We start from the raw sequence: 10,617 nt of genomic DNA on the forward strand, positions 1-10,617 counted from the left end.
CACCACGTCGATTTGAATAACGTTATAGAACGAACGAAGGATTTCAGAGCGTTACTAAATCCGGGATTCCGCGTTATGTTCGAATACAGCGTCCGCCCGTCATAACGTGTGAAGTCTGATAAAGGTTAAAAAATAAAAGGCGTAAACATAATACTACACTAATTCGTGTGTTCGCTACACGGGAAGGAATTGTATATTGTGATCCGATGTCTGAGCGTATTAGCGTCATATTGGACGCAGCACAGCTCCAGTTTCGCAGAAGTGTTTCGCTTGACGCTCTCCGATACACGTCAGGGCTCTCGGAGGTTTTTTAGATGGGATCGTATTACTAAAACACTTAACGAAAAAAAAAAGCTATATTTTGTTCTATTGGAAGTTAAATTATACTCGTGCTTTTGCTTTAAGAGGAACTGCCTTCCGGATATATTTGAAGACTAGTGAAATAAAAGGTATATAGCGTTTGTAAGCTGGTTATATTGCTATGGTTTACCTTTATTATAAACTAGCTGACCCGGCAGACTTCGTAGTGCCTCAATCGATAAATAAAATACCTAAGCTTTTGTATAAAATAAACTTATAAACGAACAAAACGAATCCGTCGGACGGGGGACACATCAAAGGAAAAACAAAATTGTTATTTTTATTTAATTCCGAGCATTTTCATATTATTTATCTACCATTTAAACCTTCTATGGACTTTCACAAATAATTCAAGACCAAAATTAGCCAAATCGGTCCAGCCGTTCTCGAGTTTTAGCGAGACTAACGAACAGCAATTCATTTATATATATATAGAAGATAAAAAGCCATGAAACTTGTTGTTGCTGCAACCGTCCGTGGTACATTTACAAAAAATGGTGTTCAAATAACTTTTTATACTAACAGTAAATTGAAATTATGTCGTAAGTGATTGCGAATATATGTTAGTTTGTGTGATCCTTCGTGAGCATCTTAATAATTAGCAAGATAGTAAATTGTACAATCTTAGGATCATTCATGTGCAGTGTTAAATTAAAAGAGATAGAAATAAGTGTGAAGAAGAGAAGGTATACTTTACCTGTTTCTACTTATTTTTTAGATTGCTTTTTTTGTTAACAATAAAGCTTAATAACATTTTAGTATTTTCTTAAAATACAGCTAAATCATATGCGACATTTATCATAAGATTTTTTACAAATCTCACGTAGTCACAATAATTTTTGAAAAAGCAAACCCAAAAAGGACTTTGTTTTTCTGCGTTTAATTAAATACTATTATGACTCGACATTCAACAGCACACACAAAATGTTTAGAAGCAGATGTCTTCATCGTAGACACAAAAAGAAAATATCCCGAGACGAAACATGCAAAAAATACCCTAAATTTAGCGGCACACGTTAGTACTAGCACCGCTACCTGCTACTTTGTGACATCTTGACGTAGGGCTGCCTCAGATGCCTTTTGAATTAAATAGCATGAGTGATGAGACATTATTTTATGGCTAGTACTTTGTTGTGACATTTTTCGCTTATTTATTATTTCAAACTTTTTTTTGTTTCCATTGAATAGTCATATGAAGTCTTTATAGGTGTTATGTATCTCAAAATTTTACTATTTTTTTTATTAAAGTGATAAGTATATTATTATGTTTTTTATACATTTTACATTTTAAGGTTGAGGTCATTCATTAATGGAAATCTGTAGTGCTGAAAGATCGAAATGGCAACCCTGAGAGCTTCATCTGCCACTTGAACGATCGAAAGGTACGACGGCGCGCCGGTATCAGGAAGGAATGCACAGTGGGTGACTCGATCAGTTTCTGTCCCTCTCCCGCCCGACTGGCTTTCGATAAGCCGAATATATCTTCCGTCTCAATCATACTCACCAACATTTTCGGTACTTACCTGCGTAAAATGATATACATCTGATGCGGTATTCCTGTCTCGCTCCCACTCCTTCATTTAAATAGATTGTTGATATACGTGTCTCGTTTTAGCGTCTCACGAACAGGGGATAGACGATGTTGGTGTACGCTTGTGTTAGTGTTCGTTTATTTAGTGAACTTGGAAGCTCGCTTTCGTGTTTGTGCATAGGGTGTTGGACGTGATTGTGTGCGTGAGTTGTAGAGGCGCGACATAGCTTTGCCATCTCCATGACTTAAAAAGTTTTGTTCGGAATGAGCCGAATGAGACCAGAGAGCTAGTTGTGCGCCGGCCGGCACGCTGGACGGATGCGTGTAAGATTCTCGTATCTAACTTCTTCGTTAGTCTACGACTCTTAAAACTTGTTTTCTAAGTACACATGAAATTTGTAATACATAATCAAAGGTTACATTAAATGAATAGCTCCTTAATAAAGTGTTAATTTCTCGACGAATAATTGTGTTGTTTATTTTTTATCTGTGAAACTGCAACGTGTTTGGTTCAACGGACTACACAGGAGGTTGGTTCACGTATTCTTGTGTAGGCCATTGTGCATCAGTTTCAACTCCAGCGTTATATACCATTTATGTTCGAAGGTTTATATTAAACTTTTGTATACGAAAAATCTTTGATCTTTTGAAAATTTAAATCATATACACATAGAATTTGACGTGCATCATAAAGAAAACTTAATACCAATCTGATTAAAGATAATACGAATGAAAAATATCAAATGAGATGTATAGATTCATTTCAAATAAAAACCAGTGAGCAATGTTATAAATTAACGACAGAATAAACATGGTAGTAAAAACGTTGGATTTTTAATGACAGAAATGAGTCAATCTGTCACATTTTTTGTATAATCAACAACTTGATCGTTTCATCTTAGGAATCGTCTTGACGAGTTCAATAAACTTAGAATATAAATAGAACTCCGACTAGGTACACGAACGCATAGGAAACGTTTGGTACACAAAAATTTTAATAGCAGTGTAGGTATATACAATTTACCCTTCATAGTTTTGATTTTTTCTATTCGGGTTTTCATAAATCGTATAGGATCGGAATGCTAAAATCAAAACGAAAATCATTTCAAAAATATTAATAAACTTAAATACATTATTTAAAAGAGTATGTACTTTCCAAGTTATGTAATTTTTTGGTAATTACGCATATAAGAAATCTTTAAAATTGGGCTCAAATTTCTAATATTTTTTTCGTTTATGGCATCGTAGTATTTAGTAGTATTTTACCCGTCAATGGGAGCCCCCTTAAAATTAGTTCTGTTGAATCTAAGCCAAGTAAACACAACCTGAGAGACAAACAAGAATGCGTTAACAAGTTTTCCAAAAAAACATGATTTCGTAAAAGAAATTATCGAGGAATAATAATAAAAGAAATAATATGTTTGTAAGTAAAATAATATATACGGATATAATAGAAAAATATCTAACGAAATCATACGTTGAAAGATGACTCTAATGATAGGTACAATAATATTGAATTGAATTTAAAATACAGTTCAGAGAAAATCATACAGAATAATCATACGTATCCAAGCGACGATAAAGCGTAGGTAAATAAATGGAGGATTATAGGAAGCTGCTCATTTATGTTTTTATCGAGTGATTGTCAGCTACTCTGAAAAAACTTACGCTATAACTATGTACTTAACATGTCAAATACTTAAATTTCAATTTGATACAGCCAAGAATTGAAACGAACTAAACGACTTTTAGAGCTTAATCTTTAAATTGAAGGATTTAATCAATAATCGGTAGGCAGCGGCTTGGCTCTGCCCCTGGCATTGCTGAAGTCCATGGGCGACGGTAACCACTCACCATCAAGTGGGCCGTATGCTCGTCTGCATAAAAGGGCAATTAAAAAAAATTTTACTACCTCCGGCATTTCGCATAGAATATAAACATATGTATATATTTTTCTTTAATAATTTCTGATATACGAATATATACGAATGGCAATGAATACCTATTCACTTTAGTCGTCCGTAACCACAAAAAACTGTAAAATATTATAAGTGTCGAAAATTATAAACGCGAGATTAAGATTAAGTAGACTTAATTATGTCAACGACTCACCAAAACCGAAAATAATAATAATTGAGATTTAGTTACATATCAAATGTAATTATTTTTTGCTTGCCGTCTATAAGATGTCCTAGTCCTACATTTTGCTGTGTTCAGTCTCCTCTACTTCGCTCTATCCTCAAGATCGACTTCGGAAGCCTTGTTATAAATGGCTAAGAAAAAAAAAACAATTAAAAAGTTCCAGTATAATATAATATTATCTTCAAAAACATTTTTGTTCTTAGACCTACAGTTAAGCTGATTACTTCCAATAAGAATATTACTTACTTTCGTTGTCAAACCAATAGCTACAATAATCTATCCTTTTAGTTATTAGGAAAACTTGGGTCCTTTTTTTACCCAAGAGTGTTTTTGTTTATTTATTTATGTACGTAGATAGATGAATGAACCACAGTTAATGTAAAGCTGTGATCGGACTCCACGGACTAGACCCACCATTCTATTACTACACGGGCTAGACAGGAGTCTTAAGACCTAATTATATCCTATTACCTTCCACCTTAAAATAGGATGATTAAACCAGAAATAGGAAAGACGATAGTTACTCTACCCTACTTGTACTGTGGGGGTGTGTCGGTGGGTAGTAAGCTCATTTTTTCACAGAAAAAATATAGCCTAAAAATATTATTTTAATACAGTAAATGTTGAACACATTTAATTTGAAAGGAAAAAAATATGTGTAGTTTAAAAATGAAAAGTACTCTTAAATAGCAAATCGAAGTAACAATTTTTTATTTAATTATTTCTTATCCCGTTTATTGAAATTGGTTAGGATATTAGATCGACTGTTTCATCGATCCTTAATGCGTGCGTAAATTATTAAATTATTCGGTCGTCTTGAAGTTTGTGAAAATTACTTTTAAATATTCCGTTATAAACATGAATACCAAGATAAAAACGTGTTAAAAAAGTTCATCTTTAACGCTTAAAGTTCAGGCTTCCTTTTTGAGCGTAGGCTCACAAATGTAGGCAATAAAGTAGGGACAGAGCCAAATCGATATATCTAAAATAGAGTTAGAAAAACGATTACGGTTGTTTCTATTTTTAAAGTCTAAAAAGCCCGTTCAAGCTTCAAAAGTCAAAAAGGTTAAAAAAATTGTTTTCAATAGCTTGCCTTTGACTTTCAGCTAAAAACATCAAAGTTATATTAATACACTAGCTTTTGCCCGCGACTTCGTCCGCGTGGAATAATTACTTTGGGATAACGCTAAATTTTACACGCGACTTCATTTACGTAGAAAGTGAAAATATTTTTGAATATACTGCCTATAAGCCTTGCTCAATAAATGGGCTATCTAGCAAAGATTTTTTTCTAATCGGACTAGTAGTTCCTGAGGTTAACGCGTGCAACCAAACAAACAAACTCTTCAGCTTTATAATATTAGTATAGGTACAGCATTGTTAAATCACATATAAATATTTTATACAAAAACGAAACATTTGAATTACAAATTCTACTACATATTAAAACATTCACAACAGAATATTAATTTATATTATGTATATTTTTATTTATATACTTATGCTTAACAAAGATTATTTTAGGCTAGATAAATTAATGAAACCCAATGCTTCTAGTGTGTGACTTTAACTCAATCAGAAAGGTCAATAGCATTACGACCGACCCGAACTCCGTAAAAATCTCATTCTATAACACACCAAGTTTGCCCCACAGATATCAAAGCGGCTATAAAGGCCCCTTAGATCCCGTCCGGAGAATTACTATCATTGCCACACAGTTGTTTCTCCTTGTCCAAAACAATTGATATCTCTATTTGTATCAATAATAGCGGAGGCAGACGTTTACGTGTATTCGTACGTGGTTTGAATCCAGTGTTCTGCTATCTCCCTTGAGTAGCGGTCACGGGAGGTATTCGGTTATTGAAACCATTTTCCCCTCGTAATAAGTTTGGTTATGTTTGTGATATAGGTGTAACAAAAAAAATAATCTAATCAAAACGCGATAACTCTGTCTTAAATTTGAAATATGTGCTGCTCAAAATAGTTTGGTTATCAAAAACAAATCAAGTTTTATATAGACTTCACGTTAACAATCCAACTCTGAACCTCCTGTTAATTTTGAAGGTGGAAATTGACGAATATATATATATTTTACTACTTAGATGGGTAGACGAGCTCACAGCCCACCTGGTGTTAAGTGGTTACTGGAGCCCATAGACATCTGCAACGTAAATGCGCAAACCCACCTTGAGCTATAAGGTCTCAGTATAGTTACAACGACTGCCTCACCCTTCAAACCGAAACGCATTACTGCTTCACGGCAGAAATAGACGGGGTAGTGGTACCTACCCGTGTGGACTCACAAGAGGTCCTACCACCAGTAAATGCTATGCTAAATATATTGCTATTTGGTTATTGGCGATTATTTGTCAAGCCGTACTTACATTCTTTGGTTTCTCGTCATATATTTCTTGAGCTTGCTGTGTGGTGTGCCCAATAGCTGAGTTACTATCATTTAATTGATATTGTGCCACAGAAACTAATTAGACTTGAGGTTTGTGTAACCGAACAGTATTAATAACTTATCGTGTTGGCCCTCGTATAATCTCGTCCCTGTAATCCGTCTTGGTTAATTGAATAAATTAATATTTGTAGTTCTCGAACCCATTCTGGAAACAATACACATAGTGAATATGGTATATTATTCATTTTCGGGAAGAACTTTCATAAAAAAAAAGTCCCAATTCGTTTTTAAATTAACAAAAGGTATAAATAGGCCATAAAAATAGACGAACCTAGTTAGCAAAAAATCCGAAAGCTCTTTTTAAATAATTTTTGTAGTCGTCTAATTATGAAACAAAGAATTATTAGATTTTAGATTCCCTTCATAAAAATGTGTCTTAATAATGTTCATTATGTGTGTTTTTATATCTTTAACATAAATAAACATAACATAATACAAATAAAAAAATATCTTTGAAATTCAAATAAATGAATATGACTCATTTTAGCACAGTTTTTATTGTTCTGAATAGTTTGAGATAAATCGTGGTGAAGCCATCTGCAGCCAGCAATCAAGCACCCCACAAAAACGTGGTGGTTTAATTTCCAATAAAATTTGTTGACCCCGATAATGTCTTAAAGAACTTACATTACAAAACTATATTAATTAATCTGAACGAATGCCCCGTGACTGTATTCGATCTTGTCTGATAAATCCTTTTATGATCATAGACACATTTTTATTCATAATTAGTGATTCCTAATAGCAATTCTACAGTTTTGATCTCTACGAAAAATACAGTTAAATAAATCAATAAATACTATGTAAGGGGCGAATTTTTATAAAAAAATTATTTAATATCTTAGTTATCGTTATTATTTATTTATTATAAATTCTTTTTTACCAAAGTTACTTATCTCAATTATCACGAAATTGGGTAATTTCAAATATTTTCCAACTTTCAGAATTTTTCTGGCCGTATATTATGTTAATATAGTCAATGTTGCTATTTTGCTGTTTATAAGACCATAATGTACAAAAATCTATTTTTGAAATGTTGATAGCATCTTCATATCTTTTCATATTCATATCTTCATTCATGTCATGTATAAAGTGTGTATGGCGTTGTACATAGTTATAGTATGTTATTGACGTTGGATGAATACTGGAGCCCATCACAATGTGTTTGCACGATCGGCAGACATGAAGGCGCTTTGAAGTCCTAGTTGGCACCTCAAGATCTAGAATAATTTTATATTTAGGATTAATTATTAATAATAGTAAAGCTCGTCAATTGCTACCAAAATAAATAATAATGATTGAGACACAGAATAGACAATTGTACTAAATATCTACAATCTTGTTTTAACTTATAACGTATGTGAATTCATTCTAAATGTTTTTCATCCATCAGTAAATACTTTTTCCGGTATTTTAGGTAAATGATTATGTGGAGATTCATTTATTACACCGTATAAATTACACTAGATGATGACCGGTTTTTTTTTTTTGATAACGCCATCTTGTTGGGTCTTTAAAGCGGTTGGTTGCCCTCAATTAAGAAAAATAGTATTATTATTCGCCAATAGATTTCGGGAAGAGTTATAAAGTTGATTATTGAAAACACGAATAAAACAACATTTTCTGAAAAAAAATCGTCGCTAGATCGATTTATCGCCCCCGAAATCCCCTGTATACTAAACTTTATGAAAATCGTTGGAGCCGTTCCCGAGATTCACATTACATACAAGAATTGCTCGTTTAATGGTATAAGACAAGATTCAAATACTTTACATTTTTCGAGTAAAGAAAATTTTACAAACGAAAAAATAGATATAATGAACTTGTGAGGATTTCGTTTGTAATTTTCATTTGGCAATTGAACCTTATAAAATACATGTCTATAAAACAAAAGATTCACTAAATGCTTTATATACTATGTGAAACTAGTAAAAACACACAATACTTGAATCATGTTTAACATTATTTATCTGCAGTGCGTGTATCATGAATCATAATAAAGTTTTTGCCTATAAAAAGTACGTTTTGCCTTCAACAGATGTACAAGAAACTTGCGCATACGAATATTTTATGAACCATAACATGTATGGATTCTAGAAAACTACTACTCAGATATTTCGAATGTAGCCCTAAATCTTCATAAAACTTGCAGTTTTAATAAAACATTTTGGCGCGTGATTGCGTTCGAAAATTATGATTAGTCTGAAAAGGTTTGTAAAGCCAAATAGTGAAATTATGCTTGGTCTTACAAACAGGACTACCGCGAGTTTTCTATTTAATACGAGCCTGTTTCAAATACTTATAGAATGCCATTAGAGCCAGACCCTTAAGCCGCATTCAACAAATCATCTACAATTAAAACTAGTAACTAAACCCTCGGAATAATAACAAAACGTGCGAACGTTAATTTACTTAACTAAGATGTGTCGGCAGATATTTTTACGCGATTTAATGACGTGACATGGATACGGGTCGAGGAGGAAACATCAAGTATTGTGTTACGAGGCTCACTGGTCTTTATCGTGTCGAAATTTCATTATAATCGTACCCCCATTCCACCTACCATTCAATTGGAACACCTTCGCACAATTGGGAGGGTTGCTTCAATGGGTTGTGGGATGAAATTTCTTAACATTCTTCGCTCATAATGAACAGTCTGTCGTGCGATGGGCAGCAGTAACGGTGTAATTGTATCGCGAAATGAGATCGAAAGATATTAAGGAAGATTAAAATCCGTTTAAAGCTCGCGATGAAATTAATATTTCCAGAAATCTCGAATTTCGTCCGTTAACAGCGCGTTCAAGTCAAAATGTGTATCAAATATATTTTTTCTTGGAACGTGACGATCTCCGAAGCTGCATTGAAACGAATAAAGGGAACATTACGTTGTTCGTAAAGTAATAGGTTGAGAGATAAAATCGGATATCAAGAGGAAATGTCCGAGCAATGAATCAACTCATAATGAAGACATCATTATGAAACCGGTTCGTATTGTTGAAAATGCCATGACCAGTTTTTTTCGAGAGGGCACTACCGGCCTGTGAGATCTACACGTGAGAATGTTTTACAATAATAATAGCAATGTGACTACCTATTTAACGTTGTTCCCCAACAATGTTACCATCATTTTTCATTTCTTTCAATCAAATATCCTAGTAATCTCAAAGGATAAAAATACACTTTACAGAAGAATTTAAAATGTTTATACGGAAAGGGGAGATTTCGTACATTTATTCCAAAGAATATAACTGTCAATGAATAAAAATCGCTCGAGCTCTCTTAACCGATCATTAATCATTTGAAATAAAATTTGAAACCCCTTCCCCACTTATGACAATCTACTAAGCTTATTTTATGTCACGGGAGATGTTCTGCGTGATTAAATTTTAAAAGTAGAAATATTATTTAAAACTTGTACAGTAAAATTATATTGATGTAGGTGCACCGCATGCGTATAATTGATTTTATGTGAATTCTGTCGAAGTTATAACTTTGATAAAATATTTTTTTATTGAATAGAAGTAAATGTCAAAAAAGATGATTTAAGGAATATTCGAGGACTGAGAAAAGATTCGAGGACTAATTTCCATTAGAAATAGGATAGCAGACAATATAGACTTAACATTAAATACAGAAAGATATAATACTCGTATGCTGAAAGGTTTTTGTTTAACAAAGCTCAAGTTTGGCCTCGCGTGAAGTACTGCAAGATGTGGCTCTCAAATACCAACTACCTCCAATTGGCTCCACACCATAGAAGGTTTTTTTGGTTTATCGATAATCCCGTTTTTACGGATCATTTGGAGCAGGGTCTAAGAAGGGTCTTTGATTCTCTTTGGGTTTTGTACCGTGTTTCTATGGGAAGTGACCTACAGAATTATTTGAAGATATTTTTGAATCTCTAATTTTTCACCATACCACCGCCCGCCAGCCGAACAGCGTTCAACCTAACCATCCGGAATCATTAAACTCTGACAGTGTGTTTGTTAAGATATTTTCTGCTACGCACTATTTGGCTTAGAAATGAATTACCCTCCATGAAGTTTCCCGAGCTCTATATTATATCCTTTTTCAAACGAGATTTGAAGAAAGTCTTCAGGAGCTAGCAGTGGCTTGGCTA

General features: G+C 33.4%; 1 protein-coding gene across 4 annotated transcripts in view; it reads left to right on the forward strand.

The window, feature by feature from the left end:
• Positions 1-10,617, forward strand: part of Sema2a (Semaphorin 2a) — a 397,753-nt gene that overhangs the window by 256,762 nt on the left and 130,374 nt on the right. The window contains exon 1 of one of the 4 annotated variants that reach the window (XM_089734599.1): positions 2,104-2,421. The exons of 2 other annotated variants lie outside the window; for them this stretch is intronic. The gene's annotated coding sequence lies outside the window, so the exon portion shown is untranslated. Of the gene's footprint in view, positions 1-2,103; positions 2,422-10,617 lie in introns of those variants that run through there. One more of the 4 variants, XM_028179045.2, reaches the window with a different exon arrangement.

Source organism: Bombyx mandarina, chromosome 18 (assembly GCF_030267445.1).
Source record: "Bombyx mandarina strain Sakado chromosome 18, ASM3026744v2".
Lineage (NCBI taxonomy): Eukaryota > Metazoa > Arthropoda > Insecta > Lepidoptera > Bombycidae > Bombyx > Bombyx mandarina.